The 23,257-nt window shown below is 45.0% G+C and overlaps 1 protein-coding gene across 1 annotated transcript in view; it reads left to right on the forward strand.

The window, feature by feature from the left end:
• The first annotated feature begins 918 nt into the window (after nt 1-918).
• Nucleotides 919-23,257, forward strand: part of CAP2 (cyclase associated actin cytoskeleton regulatory protein 2) — a 317,746-nt gene continuing 295,407 nt past the window's right edge. The window contains exon 1 of the mRNA XM_029590710.1: nt 919-1,091. The gene's annotated coding sequence lies outside the window, so the exon portion shown is untranslated. The remainder of the gene's footprint in view (nt 1,092-23,257) is intronic.

A 23,257-nucleotide genomic window follows, 5' to 3' on the forward strand; every position in this document is an offset into this window, starting at 1 on the left:
TTCCTGTTAGCTTGTTTCTTAATGATCACTTTATAGGCCATCCCATGTACCTGATAAACCAGCTGCTATAAATGCACTGAGGACCAATCTCTTCTCCTGCTGCCCATGTTCTGGACTAGGCTGTCCCACTGTCCCTCAGCTCTCCTTGGTGGTTCCAAACTGGAGTCCCTCAGTCCTTGTTCCTTAAAAGCAGTACCTGGGTGGCCTGAATACTAAATTAAATAACTAGGAGTCCCAGCTGTAACTCTGGCAAATCAGTTTTCTGCTGGCTCCCTCCTTGCCTCTCTCTCTTGCAGCTGCTGCCCCCACTTCCCCCCCCCCCCCCTGTCCTGTGCCGCTATTCACTGGCCATCCTCCCTCGCTTTACCTTTCACCTCTGTTCCTTACCTGTCCTGACAAGCTGGCCCCGGCACGCTCTCCTGTACCTGCCCCTGGGAACCCTCTTTCCATCGTTTATTATTACTCCTCTCCTCGGGAGTCACAACGGCTAAATGCTGGGGGCCCCTTCCCTAACAAATAGTGAGCCGGGGGCGGGGGGCGAAAGCGATGGCCCTGTTTTATGAGTCTCTGACCACCAAGGAGGTGGCCGTGGTCGCAAGAGTTTTTGTGTGATCTTCAGTCTCTCCTGGATATCGTTTAAACCCATAACCTTTTTAATTTATTTTATTTTTTAAAATAAAACGTTGCAGAATGTTTTTTACGATGGCATTAGGGTGATGCTTTGGTTGTGCGTGCCTCTTCTTTAGCAGGACGGCACCCTCGCCCGAGTTTGCAGCGGGGGGGTGTGGGGGGGGGGGTGTGCAGTTTTTCTTCCTCTTTGTCTTTCGCGGGCGGGGGGGGGGAGCCCCCTCGCTCTTGTCACACGGACGCTGTAGCACCGCTGCCGCTTCTGAATGTAGGGGGCGGGGGAGGTGGCCACTGTGCAGAGCTCCTTCCCGCCCGAGTCTCGACGCCACTCGCTGCTCTCTCTCTCTCCTCCCTCCCTTTCTCCCTCCCTCCCTCCTCCCGGTTCTCCTCGCTCTCGGCGCTCGCCGGAAGCCGCGGCCACCGCATCCCCGGGCAAGGCACGCAGTCGGGCGGGCTCGGAGCAGGTGAGAGAGAGAGAGAGGGAGCGGCGCGAGATGGGGGATGGGATGCGAGGCTCGGCTTGTGCCCGGCGCCCTCTCCCCTCTGGCTCTGCCGTTTCCCTTGAGGCTGCCGGGTGCAAGCACAGGATCAGCCCCGGGAATGGAAGGGTGGGGGGGGGGGGGGGGGCTGCGATTTCGGATTCACTCCGGAGTGAGCGGAGAAATAACCCCGCGTATTGTGGCAAAGAGGTGGGGGGGCGCTCCTGATAGGGGTTTTGTTTGGGATTATAAATCGTTTTTCTCCTTCATTAGCTGAGGGGGGCAGCTCTGTCGATCCCCCCTCCTCCCGGGTAGGGTGCCGGTTTCTATTATGAGATTCTTCGGAGAGATTATTGGGGCGTCAGTTGCCAGCTCTGCGGTCTGTCCTTCTGCCACTCTTGCTTTCTCAGGCTGCATCTAGTTTGTTCATTGATAATTACCGGGTTTAGGGGGGCTGGGCTGGGGGATGGAGTATGATATTCAGTTGCAGTGCTGCATGAGATTCTTATTTTGGAGACAAGTGCAATATTACTATCCGCTTTTAATTTTTAGAGCTTCATCAATGTGCAGTGTACGCATGGATTTAAGCAGCAATATGATCGAGCTTGCTAAACGCATCAGCCTGACAATTTCTTCGTTGTCCTTCCTTTGGTCCTCCTAGCCCGAGAATTTTTGTATTTTTTGTTTTGTTCAGATATATTTTGTGTTTGCTTTTTTTCCGGCAATTTTGTAATAGAAGGTGTGCAGTGTGTATTGTGGCCACGCCCCCTTGCTTGTATCAATCAGCTTCTCCGTGCTGTCTTCTCGCTTTGTGTGCGTTTTTGGGATACTTGCATGGGATACCTCTGATTGCAGCGGTGCTGTAATTCGCAGATATTTAGCTTCATAATGGTGGGAGTGAAAATCTGGAGCTTTCATTACATCTTAAATACTTACTTTTCCTCGGAAATACCATAAAACTGAAGAAGGTGCATTTTCATGTTTGAACTGTCAACTAATCCCCCTCCCCCAAATCTTTGCCAACACTGTTGCTGTCAGACCACGGCTGTGGGTAGGACTGTGGTCCATACACCATGGGAAATGCAGACAGAGTGATGTTTTTATAATGACTGATTGCTGGAGCCATGCCTTGTGCCATGGTGCTGTGCTGCAGCAGGCTTGAGTTTGCCTCTGCTGCCCCAGATCCACAGGGGTTGTGGGCGCACCACTGAGGGAAGGGAACAAGGAAAGACAGACTTGCAACTATTGTGGCAGCCTTGGCCTGTGGTAGAGCGGGTGCTGAGGGCAAGCCTGGGAAGTGACTTCCCTTCAGCGTTCAGGACTGGTGAGGATGCCAGTACCATCTGGAAATGCAGTTTGGGAGAAGGGAAAGAACTGAAAAATGAGGTGAGAGGAAGAAGTAATGCAAGACGCAAAATGGTATACTCTGGTCAAGTCACAAAAGCTAGGGTTGGTTTGGATAGGCTATTTATCTTCAATAGATCTTTGGGAGGACATGACAATTAATAATCTGCATTTGCTTTATTTATTGAGTTAAATCTAGTGATGTACATGTTAATAATTGTTATATAAGGATACTCTTAAACATACATATTTATTTATTTATATCCCACTTTTCCTACCTCTGTGATAACATATATAACATGGTAAATGGCCAAAATGGTGTCTAGGTTTGTAACTGCTGATCCATGCAGGTCATCCCCTCTGCTTTTTTCTTAGGGTTGTAACTGATGCTCTGTGAAGGTTACCCCAGTACAGAAAAGTTACCCCAGCTTACCCCAATGCTTCATTTCCATCCTCTTACCTCGAGGGATCCTCTGCGTTTATCCCATGCCCTTTTGATCTCCATCATTCTTTTTGCCTCCACCACTATCTCCACCTCCTCTTTTGGGAGGACATTCCAAGCATTCACCACCCTTTCCATTTAAAAAAAATAAATTCCTGATATTCTTGAGTCTCCCTCTTATAGTTTCATGTCATGATCCCTAGGTCTGCAGTTTTCTTTTCATTGGTAAAGGTTTGTTTCTTGTGCATTTTTTATATTTTTCAGGCATTATAATATCCCCCCCCCCCCCCCCACACCTATCCTCTCTAGGGTACCACTAGGGTCCTTCATTTTCAGTTTAAACCGATTTTTACCCAGAAATTAATGGATTTTTCCAAAGGTGAAAGCTGGTTTAAACCGATATTCACCTTTATTTTAGAATGATTAAAAAGCTTCTTTGGAGCTGCAGATGCAGTATTTCAAGGCCTCCAGCCATTGCTTGAAGCCATTGTGGGTCAATGCGCATGCTGTGTTTCAAGTGCCGCCTTCTCACACACACACACACGCACTCTGCCTACGGTTTGGTGCCTCGAATGCATTTGAAACAGGTCCTGTCCACCAGAAGCACTTCCCAGCAAGTTTCCTGGCCCTGTACAAAAGCAGGCGTGCAGTGCAGCAGAGCACAGGAGTGTTGCTGAATATGCCACTGAAGGAGTAAGGAGAAGCCTGGAGCCACCACTGGGAAGGGATAAATGCTGTTTTCTAGCAAATCTGCCGTACCATAACAGGACGGACCTAGCAGCCACCCTTCCTATGAAAATCCACACTGCAAATATAGTAACAGGCCTTAGAACTCCAGTGCGCCTCCTACTTGGAAAATAGAATAAGCTGGACTGCTGCAGATCCTTACACAGAAACTAAACGCTAGCAAAGTCCTTCATCTCTGTCACACATGCACAGATCCTCTCCACATATAGGATAAGGGACCACCAATTAGAAATGTGTAGACAAAAATTGAACTAGAAATCCCAAGAAGCATAGCTGGGAATTTGAGTTGTGGACATCCTGAGACTCCTATGGATTAGTGGGAGGAAAGGCCCCCAAGCCCAGGACAGACTCCAGCACTCACTGTCTCCTCCCCAGGATGAATAAACTGCAGCATTTTCACCCTTCCCAACCCATCCTCCCCTAGATGGACGCCCCCAGATTGCACCTTTTTCTGCAGCCTTCTTCCCGCTAATCCATAGCAATTTCTTCCCCCTCCCGACTGACACAGTCTCTTCCTCTCTACCCTCCCCAGGCCCAGCCCAACCCATCAGCCTCAATGCTCCCACACATTGCGTTCCTTTATGCTTCTTTCCTGTTTCTTTATTGGTTTGTTTACATTTCTTGTTTTCATTTTTCTTGACTTTTCCTTATTCCATTTTCCACCTTTCTTCTTCCCCTTTTCTGCTGCCCATTCTGTTCTCATCGTCTTTCCTGTGGATTGATCCGGCCCCCTGCCCTGTCCTCTTCCCTTGCTTATTATGTCATTCCCAGGTCCCATTCACTTTCTTTTTTTTTTTTTGTTTCTCTTTATCTTACCTATGCTCTTTCATCCTCCTCTCCTCCCTTTCTCACACACACCCCTCCTCACCATGCCCACTCTTCCCTGCCTCTCTCACCCACTGCCCACCTTCTCCTCCCACCGCATGTCCCTCATCTCTTTTTCCCCTTTATCTTGTTTCCTCTCTTCCCATCTCTCTCCCCCTTCCTCCCTGCAACCCCATTTTCATATCATTCCTTTTCCCTCCTTCTCCCTCCTCGCTGTCTCTCATCTGTCTTCCCCTCCACTTCCCCATCATCCTTCTCTCCCCTCTCTCTCCTCCATGTGGCTGGCAGCACAGGCCGCGGGAACTTGGAGCGTGTTCGGTGCTGCTGGTCCCGCGACCCCCCTCCCCCACACACACCTATGCGCCTTCGCTTTGAAACAGGAAAAGCCCCTTTCCTGGACCCATTTGATTTGATTTTTCCTGGCCCTTCCGCCATTTCCTTTTCGGTAGCAGGGAGCACGCACCCCCCTCCTGAGCTTCTCCTCAGACCTGGAAGCGTCTGGGGTGTTGCTCACCTTCAGGCTGATACAATAAGAGTGCAGGAAAACGGGCGCTCGGTGTTGTGCGCCCGCTCTCCCAACGCGCGCCCAGCCACCTCTCTTGGGCACATGATCCTGTATTTAAATGAGGGGTTGTGCTAAAAAGGTGGCGCTGGGGAAAATAGCACATCCCTAGCGCCTACTTATTAGTGGAAACCCATGGGTTAGGAAAACGGACGCTGGTAAAATTGAGCGTCCATTTCCTAACCTGACCGGCTGGCACATATTTTTTAATTATTATTTTTTATAAATTATTATTTTTTAACAGTTTTGATTTAACAGTATATTAAGTCGGAGGGTGTACAGAAAAGCAGTATTTTCTGCTTTTTTGTACACTTTTTTGGGCTGCTAAGAAATTAACTGGCAGGCATTAATTTCTGAACATGTATTTGCATGTGATGAATGCTATTAGTTTCGGGGGGGGGGGGGGGTTGGACATGCGATTTCGATGCGCTAAACCCCTTTCAGTATAAGGGGTAGTGGACGCGCGTCGAAAACGTGCGTTCAACTGGGTGTTAAACAGTGCGCGCGGCTGATCGCACTCTACAGCATTGGCCTGCTTGATAGTAGGGGAGGTTGGCTTCTCTCGGCATTTTCTGCTACGCATAATGCAAGAAATCGTCAGGCAGACCGTTGTGTGCCTTACCTGCTGGTGGCGCCATTTTATTTATTTATTTATTCATTTCTTTTATATACCGACGTTCGATCGAGATATCACATCGGTTTCCAGATAACTAAAAGAATAGGGTAGAAACAGCCCTATGTTACATTATAACATTGTAATAAATATAATAAATTATAACATTGTAATAAATATAACGAATTATAACAGAAATAACAGGATTACATAGAACATTTGAATATAGTATATAACATATACTATTTTCATGAACAAAGCAAGAGATTGCAGACTGCGTGCACTGGCGAGTCGCCTCTTGTTCCTTACTGGTTGGAGCATCAGTAGCCACAAGAAGATTTTGGACACTAACATGTGCACACAAAAACACTGAGTGGATTCTTCTTTCCCCTGCCTCTCCCCCTTGTTTTCTTTTCCCTTTTCTATCCACGGCCATCCATCACCCTTCCCCTGCTTTCTTTTTTTTCCCCCTTCACCCTAGCTTCCCTTTCCTCCCTTAGGTATGGGTGTGACTCCTAAGGTACATGGAGTAGGACTATCGCCTTACACTTCTGTTATGATCAGAGGCACAGAGTCGCTGCCGTCCTGGCTGCTGCTTTCCACTTTTGCTCTGATTGGTGGAGCCATCACACCCGCAGCCGCCGCACGTGCTTTGCAAGAGCTGCGCTGCCACTTCTTCAGCTGTGGCTCCCCACTCTTGGTCTGATAGGTGGCGGAGATCTACTAGTCCTCTGGCCATAGCTCATTGCTCCTGTTCATTGCCAAAAGGAGCTTTCTCTGGAATGGGACTGGTGGCATCTTAAGAGATGGACCTCTACGTATCCCGGGGGCAGCTCTTGGGTGGGGGTGGGGGTAGACTAGAACCACTCTCCTAATATTTACAGATCTCAAGAGTTTTAAGCACCACAAATCAGAGGAGGAACTGAAATTGTAACACAATGATTAACCAGTTTACCACGGAGCTACGGGAAAGGAGTTATCCTGGCAAATCACATTTGCAGTTTGTGGAGCAGGGTGGTGCTGGCACTCCTGAAGCTACTACAAATGTTAGAAGCATTTGCTTCAGAAATGGTTGAAATGAAGGCATGCCAATCCTCATCATGTACTGCTGCACTTTGTTATGAAAGGTTTTGTTGCATGGTGCAAGCACTAATGCTGGCCAGTGTCTGCTCGGCTTACCTGCTCAGAATTGGGTGCGCATTCAGTTTGTGCACCGCAAAGCCATAGGCGGAAGTTTGGGATGGTTCTTTCTGGAAGTGACCTGAGAAGGCGGTGGTTCTTGAGGCTGCCTGGCTTTTTTTTTTTTCCACCTCCTGCAGAAATCCTTTGCGCTTTGCATTTCATCAGGGACAGCCCTCTCCAGGAAGGCCGCTGTAGGAGATGAGGATCTTTTGAAGAAGTCCGCTTGAGTTATGTGACAAAACATGTAACGTGCCAGGGGCGCTAACAATACGGAACAAAATAATCTAGAAGTACGAAGTCAAAGGCTTTTCCTGTTTTCAGTGTATTGATGAAGTGAGGGTCGGCAAACCCTGCCTAGTACATTTGCGACTGACTTCTGAGAGCTCTGCACCCTTCATCAGGCCAGTGCCAAAGGACCTAGGGATGATGTTTGAACACACAAGCGACTCTTTGATTGGCTTACAACAGCAGTGTTTTTTGTTTTCAGTTTAAATAAAGATGCACTGAAAAGATGGGAGTTGCAAACTGGCCCTGGAATGTTCTTCCGGCCATTACATATATGAAGATCTATTTGTTTTGATGTGTGAAGAAATTTTAGAATGGAGCGAGAATGGCTAGGGAGGTGATCGAACAGTTATAAAAAAAAAAAATTACATTTGTCATGAGTGAGAAAATCTGATCATTGTCTAGTGTTTCTAGATAATTTTGAAGTTCTCCTTTTTTTGGAAACCCAGTTTTCTTTTGCGTGTGGTTTCCTTAGATATCTTTGTAACTGGGGAGTGGGAGGAGAGATGAGAGAGGCTGTTCCTGAATCATCGCTTTGATTTAGAAAACACCCCATTGTACACCAAAACCTGCTGAAATGCACTATATAGGTCACACAAGATGTTCAGTTGTGTACATATTCTTTTTGTTTGCAAATAGAAAAAAAAATATGCCATCAATGTTGTTGGTACCCAGATTACTCCGAAGTAAGCCAGCCAAATGGTTAGCTGCCAAAAATATTTTCTCTGATGCTAGAATAGGTGAGCATTCTTTAGCTAATATTGATAGTCCAGGAAAGTGTCTTTAAGCCTTATGATGGTAAAGTTGGAAGCAGACTTAGGCCATCTCTTACTGTTGAGGTCTCCTCACAAGCATAGGCTTTGCCAAGCAGTGTTGCAAGATTGATTGTCAGGCTTTGGGGTCTTCCTAACTCAACTATCAGTGAGATCCGGGTTCACCTCATTAATCCTTATTTTGATTCTCTTCACCTTCCAGAATCTTCACATGTTTGCTGTGTGGATTGAAGAGTGATGCTGTTATTAGCAGTGGGCCTATAAGGCCATTGTCTACATCAGTCTTTGTGGTAAAAGGATATCGGCCCTTGATCTCTCTAAAGGTTTTTACTGTTTGACCTGGAGTTGGGATGTGGCCAAGGCCTTGAGAATAGCTGCAACAGACACTGTACTTTAGTCTCTCTGGAAAAGTCTGTTTCTCGCTGTTTTTTAGGAGGTTTAAACATTTCTGGTAAAGCTGCCGTAACTCGCCAGTGTACATGCTGAAGATTGACGAGTGACCCTTCTTTCCCATAGCGCAGTGTTTCCCAGCCCTCTCCTGGAGGCACGCCTATCCAGTCAGGGGTTTCAGGATTGCCACAATGAATATGCATATGAGAGATTTGCATATCAAGATCTCCAGTGTATGCAAATCTACCTCATGCATATTCATTGCGGATATCCTGAAAACCCGACTGGATGGGTGTGCTTCCAAGAGAGGGCTGGGAAACTCTGCCTTAGAGCAGCCCATTATGCTGTAACTGCAAACGTCTGAGTGCATATTGCACTGCTGAACATGTTGAGGTAAACCCAAAGACTCAAGCTTGGACATGAAAGCAGCCACAGCTTTTCTAACTGTGCTTAAAACTGTCCCAAAAGGTTTGATAACCAAAGCCTCTCCTCAGTTCCCTTATGCACCGTTGCAGTATAAAAACCTCACAAACAGAGATCTAGTGAATAGCCTCACATTGTATGCAGAGTGTTTGCTGAATTGTTATGATCACACATGAAGCCTTTCCTATCTGTGGAAGTGATGGGCTGGCTCTTCAGGACGTCTGTATGACTAGCTACCATGTATCCAGAGGCCAGAGTAGCATTTTTCAGTTCCCCTTGTTGAATGCAGTGTCAGAAGATTCAGCATTAGCAGACATCTACACTCTGGTACTGTGTATTGTGCTGGTATTTCTTAAGTAGGCACCAGAAAGTTGATTGCAGATCTGAACCTTCAGCCTTAGCAGTTCAGATTTGCACCACATCTTTAACAGCTATGTTCTGTATTACGTCTGTAATTTCTTTGGACTGCATTTGTCACATGGTCTTGGAGATGAAAAGAATTCTTACAGAGTTGTCTGGCTGGAGCTCGCATTGTCTTTTCATGGTGAGATGTAAATCTGAAATGACCTAATGTGGCGTTTGTACTATTTCCAGGGGGGGATGTTACCCCGACATGAAGCTGCAATTTGTAAGATGCTGTCATCAGTTGCTGCACCTGCTCTCACTCACTGTTAAATTATGGCACTATTGTGTGGAGAGAAGAGAGAGCAAAGATATTATCCATAGATGAGCAAGTCTGTAGATCTCAAGTTTTAGGGCTTACAGGACAGGGTGAGGGGTCCAGGTCAACTGGGGAGCGTGCAGGAGGAAGAACCAGAGGGGTCTGGATGGCCTCAAGATTGACTGGGCAAACTGTTGGACTAATAGGAAAAACTGGGAATATCCCCCATGCGTTAAAGCTGGCAAAGTCCTAAGGAAGATACATGAAGTACGTTTGCTCAAAATTAGGAGCCTACTTACGTGTGGTAGGCATATTTTAAATCATACGCTTGCAAATGCGTGCATATGATTTAAAATTCCAGCGTATCTCCACTTGTGTGCCCATATGTGTGCGTATGGGCACATGCGCGCTCGTTTTAAAATTAGCCTGTTGGTGTGTTGTAAGTATGTAAATTCATACTTGAGTTTGTTTGTTTTTGTTTTTTTTTTTGACACCATGGACATCTTTAAAATTATGTCTCAATGTGTTCAGGTGGTGGAGGCTTTTACAGTGACTCATCTATATAGCAGGCCTGGACATACGGTAAATACTGATTAGAAAGAACGGTACCCTTGTCTCCCCAAGTAATTATTGTACAACTTTTCTTCTTGAAGTTACAGTTCTGCTGCAGGAAATCCTCTTCTGAGCATCAGATGTTTTGGGCACTGTCCTGTTTGCAGATAAGAAGGGACCAAGGTACTTTGTAAAGCAGTGTTTGCTCTTTGAGTATTTGTGGTGGAATAAAAGAACTGGAGTGAGGTGGTCAGGTTTTCATTCAGTACAGTAAGCAAACCATCTGTTTGAACCAGCAGAAACAGAGGGGACTGCTTCTCAGGCTTGATTTTATCTGTAGTCAGGGCTTTTGTTTTTTTAAGAGGATACTTGCTAGTAGTGAGTATCAGGATCTTTTTCCTTCACCTGCTTGATTTGCCTTATGGTAAAAAAAAAAAAAAAAAAAAAAAAGCCCCCAAAACCCCCCTTGCATCCTATATGTGAGTATTGGCACTCTTTTTTGCAGAAAGAAAACACTATCCATAGCCATATTTTAAGCTGACAATGTCCTGGTTTGGTTTCTTTGACAACCTATTTCTTGATCACCCCTCCATTACTGACATCCAGAGAACTCCATCTGAGACCCAGGAAATGAACAGATCGAAAATCAGTGCTTAGCATATATTTTGTGTCAGTTTTAAAATGTAATAAATTGTACTGAGCGCGTATCTGCTTTCATTTACAGTCTACAGGAATACTGGTAATAAAGTTAATACACTGTAGTTTCTTATAGCATTTTTATGTACAATTTGGAAAACTGAACATTTTTAATAAATCTGCCTAGAATAAAATGAATTTAAAGAGCAAATGCCTGACTTACCCTTGAGCCTCATTAAAGAGGCTGCGTTGATCATATTCACTTACTGCATTTAGGATGTGTCAGTCTTAATTTCGCTGAAAAGTATGTATCCTCTCTTCCAGGTACTGCCCTGGGAAAGTGAGACTATTAGGCAACGGGCGGCCAAGACAAAACCAGTCTTTGCATCTTGCCTGCAGTGACTGAGAGTACTTAAACCTTTCAGCCCACACATTTGTCCACACAGTGAGACAACTGTCTATAGAACAGATTTTAACAGCAATTTCTCCCCGCCCAACACTGGCTCTGCTGGATCACATATGTGACTTGCTTCTGGAAAACAGGAAAACGTTTAGTATTTACAGTGTTGATAGACTTTTTTTTTTGACTAGGTTGATCGGTTGCAGGGGTGGCCAACTCCAGTCCTCGAGAGCCATAGACAGGACAGGTTTTCAGGATATCAACAATGGCTATGCATGAGAGAGATCTGCAATGCAATGTAGTGAGTACCAGGATTTATCTCATGCATGGTCATTGTTGAGATCCTGAAAACCTGTCCTGTCTGTGGCTCTTGAGGACCGGAGTTGGCTGCCGCCAATCTATTAGGTCAAGTTCCTGCCATTCATATCCAGTCTCCATTGTTTTGTTCTTCCTGGATTCAATTTGCTTTAAAGCTTGGGATTACTGGTTTGAGTTTTGTGGTTAAAACCCAATTATGAGGTAGGTAGAAATATTCCATTAAATCCATTTTTTTAGTGGGAGGTGTGCGGGGAAAGGGGTGTTGACTTTCATTTAGCGCCTCTTGAGTGCTAGAAAACTAGCAGAAGGACGAGGTGTATGCTGACAATATCAAATCACTAAAGAAAACAAGGGAAACCATGAAAAAAAACTTCCAGTTGACCAAATAATGTTAAACATCTAAGTGACAAATTATGCAAAAAAAATTTTTGGGGGGAGCGCCCAATTCAGCCTCACAATTACGAAGGGAATTGTACAGCTCTGCGCTCATTGATCTGATCAGCGGGCTTCACCTTTCTGCAGTGTGTGACTGCATTCATAATCATGACTGCTTTGTGGTATTTTCTTCATGCACTCTGTCACTCGGTTGGGAGTAGGTAATTAAATAGCATTAAGAGTCTTTTAGATTATGTGGCTTTCACGGAAAGCACAATAGCAAGGAAATGGAAATTGAATGCAGCGCATAGCAATGCTGTCCCCACTTGCTGATGGAAGGGGACACCGATTCTTTCGCTTGGTTGGTTGCAAACTTTGATGCACATAGAACAAGAGAAAAGACAAAGATATAACTGATCTGAAAGCATGTGGAGAGAACGGCTTTTACTGCTTTGGGGGGTAATTTTAAAATGCCGTTTTACATGCAGAAATGGGATTTTATAAAATTGTCTACCTAGCATGTGGATAAATTTATGTGCATATGTCATATCTGTGCTTAAGTTTACTCGGCAGGTGCAGAGGCATTCTTGGGGGTGGGGTTAGGGTAAGAGTGTTCACTTAAACGTACAGTTTTTCATTTGAAAAAAATCGGTACATAAATTTTACATAGCAAATGTATATGCTTTGGATAGCAACTGTAACTTATATTGTACTTTCAGTAGATTAATTTTCAATCCAAATGTATGTGCATAGATTCCCTTTGAAAATTGGTGTAGCTTATGCATGTATTTACCACACAAGTCACCTGTGATTTATGTTACCCTGTAGAATGTATGCTGACTGTCATGCCGATAAAGTTTCTTGAATCTGAATGAACTGAGATATCAAAAGGATAAGGATACCTTTTCCTTCTGCTTCTCTGGGCTTTCAGCTGAAGCAGAACTGGCAGTACTGCCCTTCAGCCTTTATTCTCAGCTACCCTTTAAATGTATCTTCTCCCAGCTTACTAAGCTCAGTCATTACTAATGATTCTCTATCAGAGCCCATGAACTGAGACTCTCTGGAACCCTGCAAGCATGGATCCTGAATCCATCTAGTAGGGGTTACTGTTGTGTGATGGCTAGGTCTCTTCACTTCTCCAACTGCCTCTGAAGCATCCTAAACCTCGGCTGGACCATGGAGCAGAAACTGGGCCTGTGAACCCAGGTCTTCAACATAACAATGTGTGACACTACCAGTGAATTACCAGGCTGGCCTAGTTTAGTTTGTTTCAAGCCTGCCACTGGATTCATTCATTGGGTGCCCCGTAGATTTTGTATTATGAGTTTATCTTCCTACTAGACATCCCTTACATATGGGATTTCTCTGCTCAATAACTGATGGAGACAGAAGAACATCCTCCTTTGTTCTTGTGTCCTCCCCATGGTTATAGCGGAGGTGCAGGCTAGGCATTTACCTGTAGTCTCTGTTTCCAACAGATGGTGGACATATATACAAGAACAAGTGTATGCGGATTTCTATTTTCTCTCACAGTCCTGATTAGGCCTAGGCTTGGTAGAGATTTGTGTGCAATCTGTTCCTGGCCCAGCAGTCTTCATGCCCCCCCCCCCCCCCCAGTCGAACATTTCTCCTAGGGGTATTCCCCTGGATGAGCAGATCCTCCTCGGGAATGGATCCCAGGTTCCCTCGAGTCCTGGTACACCACCCTTGATAGGTAGCTCCCAGATCTTCTGGTTGAGCTAGGGAAATGTTCCTGCAGAAACCTGAGAGGGGAATTTTCATGTATAGCCTCTGTTTCTCCTTTCCTGTCCTCCCTGACAGACAAAAAAAAAAAAGAAAAGGAAGCTTGAGGCTTCCCCACTGCAGGGTCTTCCTGCACAGCAGTTGTTCCCAGAGCAGATCTGCAGTTAATAGTAAGTACGGACAGGAAGGGAACAAGGGGAGACTGGTGGGAGTGGCCTCTTACTTATCAGGGCTGCATGTGGATTTAAAAAAGGCCTCCAGCAGTAGCCATGAAAGGAGGCCGCAGATGCACGACCTGATGTGTGCCTAAAGTAGTAGGTTTCTTTTGCCCTTTTGCGATGCATGGTCTCCTGCCCTCCACACGATCCACATTGAGACTGCTGGGCAGGGAGCTGCAGGAGCAGCAGCTGAAGTAGTGACCTGGCCCAGTGACTGGATAGAGCCAGCAGCTCATAGATGCCACAGTTGCTTTTGTCTCCAGTACTTCCTTCTCAGCACTCCATTTCAATGCCAGCAGCTGCCTCCCTGGAGCCTCCTAGAGAATTAAAAAGCATGTTCTAAACATGTACATGTTTTCCCCAGAATTTGTGTTATTTATGCTAGCATTGGGCTTTCTGTGCCATGTAGAAACCTGGTGGAGGAGCATTGCCCCTTTCCCTAGGGCTGGAAGGCCCCATGAGTCAAGGCTCGGGCCTGAAGCACCCAAGGGGTACCCAGGGGGATTGGCCCCCAGCTGCTACCCTAGACTCCCCAGAGAAATCCATATCAGGAGAGAATTCTGATCCAGGGAGCTTGCAGGATCCTGTGGAGGATGGAGAATGTTCCTCGGAGAATGAGGAATCCTCCATATTTGTGCTTTTTCATAAGGAGGAATTATCTTCCCTCATTACCCGAGTAGTGACCTTGCTCAAAACTTTTAACCCCAAGGTGGAAGAGTCCACCAAGGGAGACCTTATCTTGGAAGGAATTTGTAAACCTTCTTGGGCCTTTTCCTTACATAAGCCCTAAGATGCATGGTGTTGGCTGAGTGGGACTCACCCCAGGGTGGGCTCAAAGACAACAGGGCTATGAGTAAATTACACCACCTGCCAATAGAAGATAAGGATAACCTCCTTAGAGTACCTCGTGTGGACATGTTGGTATCAGCTGTGACTTGTAAAGCTACTATCTCTGTAGAGGGAGGTACAGCGCTCAGGGATCCCCAAGATCATAAGATTGAGATGATCCTGAAGCAGGCCTTGTTGACTGAGGCCATTGGAATACAAACCTCTATTTATGGAGGATATATAATGTGAGCAGCGGTGTGCTGGATCCAGCAGCTCCCAGAGACTGCAGAGACAGTTTCCGGAGTCTTTTGTGGCCTTCCTGGCAGATGCTAGATATGACCTAGTCCGAATCTCATCCAGAATAGTAGCTTAGCAGTTTCGGTTCGAAGACTGCTGTGGCTATGTAATTGGTCTGCTAATGCAGCATCTAACACAAGCCTCTGTAAGCTGCCCTTCAGGGACAGGTAACCTTTCAGCAAAGACCTAGGGTAGTTGGATAAGGACCTGAAAGACTCAAAGTTCTAGAGGCTTCCTGAAGAAAGACCCTAATTGGGCTTTTGAGGTGCTAGAGGGCGTCCCTGCCTCTGGGATCTGTGGGGTTCACAGCCCGTAAGCGATTCCTTTCTGAGGGAGCATTTGTGGGGGAAGGATCCACACCTTTCGAGGAGCCAAGAAACTAAGGGGTGATGTCCAGGGGTAGGCAGACATTGGTCAACTTACCCATGAAATTCAATGGGTCTCTCCTGAAGAAGTTTCAGTGGGAGGGGGCCTCCAGCGGTTCTTCAGGGAGTAGACCCAGATCACATCAGACCAATGGGGCCTGGACATAGTGCACAGAGGTTTTGGTCTGGAACTGATGGTCCTTGTTCCTGAGGTCTTTATGATTTCCTCTTGCACATCTCCTGCCAGAAGGAAAGCTACAGAAGCCATCATGCAGAGGCTGTAGAATTTGGAGGTGTTGGTTCCCATGTCAGTCAAGTCCCAGGGCCAGGGGAGATACTATTTATTTTGTGGTTCTAAACAAGGATTTGTTTTGTTATTCTTTTATCTTCTTTTTTGGTCTGGGAATTTCTATATTGGTTTATTTTAGGGGCTTATTTTTGGTTGATGTTCTTATGTATTCTGTGCTCTGTGTCTTAGTTTGGGTTTTTTTTGTTGTCATCTGCCTCTGTGGATTCCTATTCTGTTTTTGTCTTTTTTTTATTAGAGGTTTTATTTCACTTTCTCTGTTCTTTTTCTTTTACACATCTTTGACACAATGTGTTGTTATATTCTCTTGTGAGATATGTTAGATCTCAGGGGATGCTTCCTACCTGTGAGGGTTACTCTGTAGGGAAGAGGGAAAGGAGTTGATGTTTTACTGTGTTTGATTGTTGTGTGTGGTTGCTTCTGGGTTGTGGGGGATGGGGGGACCTTGAAATACAGATTGTTTGGGTATATTATCATCTGTAATGGGATTTTCTCCGGTTTATACCTGGGGCCTCCTATGCCTTTTAGTTGAGAGGATTTGGTTGGAGGTTGTCTGGGAATTTTGGTTTATGTTAGAAGTTACACCTATTTCACTGCATCATACTCACAGTCTTACTCTATTATGCACTGATGCCTTTGCTGTCCTTGTCTTATGTCAATTTCTCCTCGTTTGTTGCCGGATGTGTTCATTGTTAACTTGAGTAATGTTGGTTGATCTCAAAATTATCTGTTTGAATATATGGGGAGGGGGGGTTCCTCTTCGGTAAAGAGGACATGAATTTTGAAATTAATGAAAGAACAGAGACGTCACATTATATTCTTATAGGAGACTCATTTTATTTTCAGGAGTATCTGAAGCTTCAGAGGATTTGAGTTGGTCAGGTGTTTGCTGAGTCATGTAGCTCCCAAGAGTCATGGGACTTGTATCTTGAACCCCAGGTCTTTTAACCATTAAAATTCTGGTTCTTTATTGGATTCTGAAGGGGCGTTATGTCTTCCTTAATTGTCAGCTATTTGATACTGATTTTACTTTGACTAATGTTTATGGACCCAGTGCCTGGCATGGTGAATTTTTTCTAAAACTTAAAATTGTTTTAGAAGAATTTGCTATGGGATCTTTACTTATCAGAGGTAGTTGGAATGTTAGCCCCTCGGTTGCTTTAAATAGGTCTCGTTTTTCTGTTGGTTTTTTTTAGTTGCTTTCTCATTTCTCCTTAAAAGATATTTGGAGGTCTCAATACCCCTCAAGTAGGGATTATACATTTTTTTCACCTACATTTAATTCTTATAGTAGAATCGATTTCTTTCTTGGATAACACTTTTAACAAGTGGGATATTAAGAATAATAAATGAAATGAAAAATTGGAGTTCCTTCTTTTTGCTTAATGATCACAGATTGTGATATTCTGCCCTCCACTATATCAGAACACCATACTATTACCATTTCTTTTAGTTTTCCATGGGGGCTGGAGAGACGGGGTTTTTGGAGATTTAATACTTCTTTGCTTGGAAAGGAGTAGTTTGCTTCTTTGGTTTCCACTGCCTTAGATGATTTTTTGCTGCATCATAAGTCTGAGGATTATTCTCCCATCTTGCAGTGGGAAATTTCAAGGTAATCCTTCAGGAACATCTTATTTCCTATTGTAGTAGTTTTGCTTGGGCACGTAAACTTCAGGAAGTAGATTTATTGTAAATTATAACCGACTTGGAAAAAGAAACATAAGGCTGACTGTTCAATGTGCACTCTGGGTAAACTTACCCTGGCTCATGACAAATTGAAAATTTACAGACTGCTTCTATTGAAAAGTCCTTCTGATATCTCAGGTGGTGGTTTTGTGAACATGGCGACAAGCCTGGAAAGCTACAGGCTAGGGCTGCCAAGAAGTAGGAGGCTTCAACAATTCATTTGCTTCATCATAGTTCAGGTCAATTATGTAACCATTCCGCTACTTTTAATGATGAGTTTTGGAGGTTTTATGAGACATACTATTCTCCGCTGGATTCTGCCTCTTCTGGATGGCATTTTTTTTCCACAGCTAACAGACCAGCAGACTGAATGGCTTGCAGGCCCTATTACTCAATTAAAACTGTTACAGGCTTTATGTTCTCTCCCAGCTGATAAATGTCCTGGACAAGACAGCTATCCGATCAAATTTTATAAAACCTTTTCAGGCAAGCTCTGTCCCCTCCTGCTTGATCTTTTCAACTCTCTCCAAGCTTCTAATGTCCCGAGTGGTTTCTTGTCTGATGCGGTTATCTCGGTGCTTCTTAATCTGGGTAAGGACCTAATCGAGTGTGGTTCTTATCGACTTATATTACTTATTAATGCAGATATTGTTGCATGTCCCTGTCGTGGCAGGCCCGCGACCGGGCCTACTCACCTCCGATGCTCCTGGACCTGGCCCGTCCTCTCTGGCAGTGGTGGCCAGCTGCCTGCGCTCCCGCACCCCTGCTGCCTCCTGGATCTCTCCTTGTTCCTCTGCGGGCTCCTCTGGCTCTCCCTTTTCCTCTGCGGACTCCTCCAATTCTCGGCGGGTCTCACCACATGTGCCACAGGGAGACGCCGCTGTCCAGTGGCCTGCTTCCTCCTAGGCACACGCATGCCTCTTCTACTTTTAAAGGGGCCGCGGCGGGAATCTCACCTGCAGCCCCGGATGATGACATCATCAGGCCCTGCTACTTAAGGCAGGACCCGCCACTCGTTCCTTGCCTTGGCAAAAGGTCTCCATGCTAGTCGTGTGCTTCGTTGCTCATCCTGGTTCCTGTTCCTGGCTTCGTTCCTTCTTCCTGTTCCTGACTCCGTTCCTGGTCTCTACCTAGCCTTGCCTTGCACTGACTACCGGCTTTGACCCTTGCTTCATTGGACCACGCTTAGGACTGACTACTGGCTTTGACCTTTGCTTCATTGGAGCCATGCTCAGGGCTGACTACTGGCTTTTGACCCTTGATTCATTGGAGCCATGCTCAGGGCTGACTACTGGCTTGTGACCCTTGCTTTGTTGAAACTATGTTCAGGATTGACTACTGGCTTTGACTCTTGCTTTGTTGGACTACGCTGAGGACTGATTACCGGCCTCGACCCTTGCTCCACTGTACCTCGTCTAGCTCTGCCGCTGCCCCTACTCCAGCCTGTTCCCGACTTCGCCTCTGGTATCTCCTTGGACTTGGACTTCGGCCTTCTGCTGCCTGGGCATCACCTACTCTTGCTTCTGACCTGTCCTTGTCACTCTGGTCTCTGGATCCCTGCCTTGTCCGGACCTGCCCCAGTCCCTCCGATACCTCTGCTGGTCCCTGATTACCTGCTACAACATTCACTGGGAATTGTCTGATGGAGGCCTGCCTAAGACCAGCCAGCCCCGGCACCCAAGGGCTCAACCTGCGGGGAACGCACCTGCTATTACCTGCTATTAAGTTCACTTAGAGAATAGCCACTGCCATTAGCAATGGTAACATGGAATAGACTTAGTTTTTGGGTACTTGCCAGGTTCTTTTGGCCTGGATTGGCCACTGTTGGAAACAGGATGCTGGGCTTGATGGACCCTTGGTCTGACCCAGTATGGCATTTTCTTATGTTTCTTATGTAACGAGGGCTGGTATTGGTGAAGCTCCAGTCGGCCTCCATCTCTTGGTCTGCTCCACCTCCCGATGGTGGGGACCCATGGGGCTTGCCCTATGGGTAACATCAATCCCATCTTGGGCCAAGGGTCCACCACCAGCGCAACAGATATATAGCTTCTGGCTAAGATCCTGTAACTCTGCTTAGAAAAACTGTTGTGTATCGTGATAGAAACGGATCAGATGGGTTTTGTAAAAGGTCATGTATCTACTTCAAACATTAGAACCTTGTTTAACATCATGCATCTAGTGCATTCTCGACGTATTCCAGGCTTGGTAATTTCTTTGGAGGCAGAAAAGGCTTTTTACAGTTTCTTTTGCCCTATCTGTTTGCCACCTTGGAAAAATATGATATTCAGTGGGGTTTACTTCCTGGGATTGAGGCAATGTACAGAATTGCACAAGCTCAGGTCTGTTGTTAATGGGTATCTCTCTTCCTTCTTTCTGATTTGTAGGGACACCCAGAAGGAATGTCCTCTTTCTCCTCTGCTTTTCAACCTAGCCCTGTAACCTTACGCCCAGTTAATCAGATCTAATGTTTTTATATAAGATTTTATGATTTCCAGAAAGGTCTGAAAGATCTCTTTGCATGCAGATGATGTTTTGATTTACCTTACTGAGGCTGTTTCTTCTGCTTCAGCTCTATCTGTTATTAATAATTATGGCTCTGTCTTTGTGTGAAGGGTAGCATGTGTTTGAGCCCTTAGTGCTGTGGTGTAGTTGATGCAGCCTTGAGGACGAACCCCCGAGGCCTACGCCGGCAGCTGGTGAACACACCTATAGCGGTACAGCTGGAGCTTCACCTTTACCAGCCATCTCCCCCACAGGTTGAGCCCTTGGGTTCTGGCAGAAGGCAGGAGTTAGACGGGTCCCTAAGGTAATAGTGATAACTAGAGACCAGGGACACACCAGGGTCAGGGCAGGCAGCAGGCTAACAGAGTCAGAGATGGGCCACGGTCAGGGCAGGCAGCTAGCAAGAATAGTTAGGGCCAGGCAAGAGGTCAGACCCAAGTGGCAGGCAAACCTGGTCAGGTCAAGGCTAGAAGTCAAGATCTGAAGAGGCAAGCAAGGATGGACGAAGACAGTGGATAAGATGAGAAAGGGAGACAAGATGAGGCTGGAAGGCAAAGCTCTGAATGAAAGAGCAAACAGCTCCAGTTCTTAACAATTTTATCTCCCCCCCCCCTCCTAACTCACCTCGCCCAGTCATCACAGCAACAGTCCGTGACCAGGGGCCATGCACCAGGTGCCTCCGTTGTTGTGGTGATAACTGGGGCTCCCTCCTCCCCACGGGCTGCGGATGTTGCCTCTGCAGCAGTCCTGTTTCCTGGCTGACCTGAGGATCAGAAGACGGGAATGAAACCTAGGTCCCTCCACATAGCAATGCATAGCACTGCTGCTGAACCACTGGGCTGGCCCAAGAGATACATTGCTATAGCTAGGCTAATAATTGTCTCAAGCAGTGTAATTATGCTTTCTTTCTCTGCAATATTTCTAATTCCCTCCTCCCACCCCAGGAGCATAACTTAAAAGTACGCTAATCTTGCTAAGGATGCCTTTCGTTTCTTGGAAAGAAAAGGTAAACGGTGTTTCTACAAGAGTTTTACAAGATTTGTTTTTAAGGGTGAGGGGAATGGAAAAAAAAAGAACGTTTTTTTGTGATTTGCACCTAAGACTTTTCACAACCAGGTTATTGGGAGTATGACCCACAGTGCGCAAAGCTGCAACCTGCCCATGTTGTGGCTTTCTAAGGACTCATAAAGCAAGTGAGCTTTTTGGGTCAGCATTGTGCAGTTACTTGGAAGCAAATGGGAGAACGGAGCAATTTTTTTAATGTTCAACAATATGCTTTTTAGAAAATATTTTTGCAAGGAAATTAAAAGTAGCCTTGTAGGCAGGCTGATGGATCATGGAATATTTCATGATGCCTCGTTTCCTTATTTGGAATAGAAATTTGAATTTGGTTATGACTAGTAACCAATGCTAGGGCAGCTTTAAAAATCACAGTTTGGGAGGAAGTGACATCATCAAGGGAGATGAAAGCTTGAACGCGGCGCTCCTCTCTCTGACTTGTGAATCTTGAGTAATCAGATCCTCCAGAGACGGCTTTTTAAATTTTACTGTGTGGCTGATATTTCTTGGTCACAGTGAGATGGCTGCTAAATGAAAATCAGTAGACTTTTGATAGTTTTCTTATCAGAAAGGAGCGCCGCTGATGAAGGAAAGTGCTGCGATGGTGTCTCCAGGAATATTGTTCTGAGCTCCAGGATGAGAATCTCACCATAAAAGAAAAGCTGGCTGACTTGGAGAACCGCACCAGCAGGGGGAAGCTCCAATTTCGGGGATTCCAGGAAAAACTGGAAAATGCTGATTGTGAGGCATTAATAATGCGCTTCTGTAGACATCTTCTTACTATTTCCTTATCAATTGGGGATAGTGACCTCCCTAAAATCAAACTGGACAGAGCTCACAAAGCTTTGGGTCTGCAGAATAGCAACAGGATCCGAGATATAATAGTTTGTTTCCACGATTTTTCCATAAAAGAGAAAGTGGCTATCGTGGCTAGAAAGCAATTTGTTTGGCATTGGAAAGGGCAAGATATAGCAATCTACGCTGATTTATCGCAAACCACTCTGCAGAATAGGCAAGAATTTTGAGAAGTTGTGGCCTTCTTGCGCAAAGAAAATATCAAATACAGAAGGCTTCATCTATTTGGCCTAACCTTTTCCTCCAAAATACGTACAGCGGATGGAAGCCATTCCTCTCTTTAAGGATTGTGGTTTTGTTAGTACCTCACAGGTGCCTAAACCTGCCTAAGGTTTCTAACTCGAGAGAAGTACTTCCAAAATGGCAGTCAGTGGGCAAGCATAGTAGTAGACTCAGGAGACTCTCAGGAGGGTCATAAGCTGCAAAGAACGTCACTTGAAATAGCCCTGTCTTTTGATTTCTGTACTATCAATGGCTGTTTTTCTACCTCATTTCTTAGACCAGCGGTCTCTCAGCCATACACAACAGTATTCTTGTTGATATCTTGGCTCTGTGCTCCACTAATAGTGTTGTCCTATTCTGTTTATTTCATGTTGTTCTTAGTTTTTTTTGTTCCTAGGCAGAGGGGAGAGTTCCATCACCTTGCTGACCGAATTTCTTCTGAAGACGATGGAGTAGAAGATCTGTGAGGAGGTTTTAGCAGCTCTTATTGGTTTCTTGAGGGGCTAATTCTACAGAAGGGGAGGGTATTATCCTTTATTCCTTTGTATTTGATACTGCTGTATGCATCTAAGGCATATGCTATATTTTATCTTTTGTATATCTTTTCCACAAAATCTGTGCATGATTACCTGTTCAGGTTTTTTCACAGTGGCAGTTTATTTTTCAATCAGAGCTTGGAAATGTTGGTTCTGGGGCTATATTTGCATTGCTTTTTATGTATCTATTCATGTAAATGACTTCCTTTTGAATAATATCTATATATGCAAAAGGGTTTAATTCTCCATACAAGCAAAACCTGCTTTTCAGGGAAATGCAACATCTCCAAGTGGATATATTTGTACAGGAAGCTCATTTAAAGAGTAGATTTGAACATTTGCTTTGCTCAAATAAGTTCTCTCATTGATTTTTTTTTACTCCTAGTTGAAAAGGTGCCAAATATACAGGTGTTAGTATCATGGTTTCCAAGGATTTTGTTTTTGACTGCAAATTGTGTATTAAAGATCCAGTGTGTAGATATTTAATATTGCAGGTCTTGGTGAACGGTGTTCCATATACCCTGTTTAATATATATACACCCAACAAAGATCAATGGTTATTCTTTAAGAACTTACATCAGGTTATGCTCACTTCTTACACTGGAAACTTAATACTTGATGGGTATTTCAATTTGGCTAGATCACCTGCGTTAGATACTTCCCAGGGCTTCACATCGCTAGCAAAATTTCACAGGGGAAAATTAAACATCTCATGGAAGATTGGCATTTGATTGATGTTTGAAGGACGCATTTTCCCCAACTCCAGATCTTATACATTTTACTCTAACTCACATGAATCTTACTCAAGAATTGATTATTTCTTAGTGGATAGATCTATTCTCAATAAAGTTACTAAGGTGGGTATAGAAGCAATTGTATGGTCTGATCATGCCCCAATTTGGGTGGATATTTTTTTTGATAATTTTGATAGGGGGAAAAATTTTGGTGACTGAATGATTCTTTGTTGTTGGACACAGATTATAATAATATATTAGCAATCAGCAT

The sequence above is a fragment of the Rhinatrema bivittatum genome, chromosome 2 (genome assembly GCF_901001135.1).
Source record: "Rhinatrema bivittatum chromosome 2, aRhiBiv1.1, whole genome shotgun sequence".
Lineage (NCBI taxonomy): Eukaryota > Metazoa > Chordata > Amphibia > Gymnophiona > Rhinatrematidae > Rhinatrema > Rhinatrema bivittatum.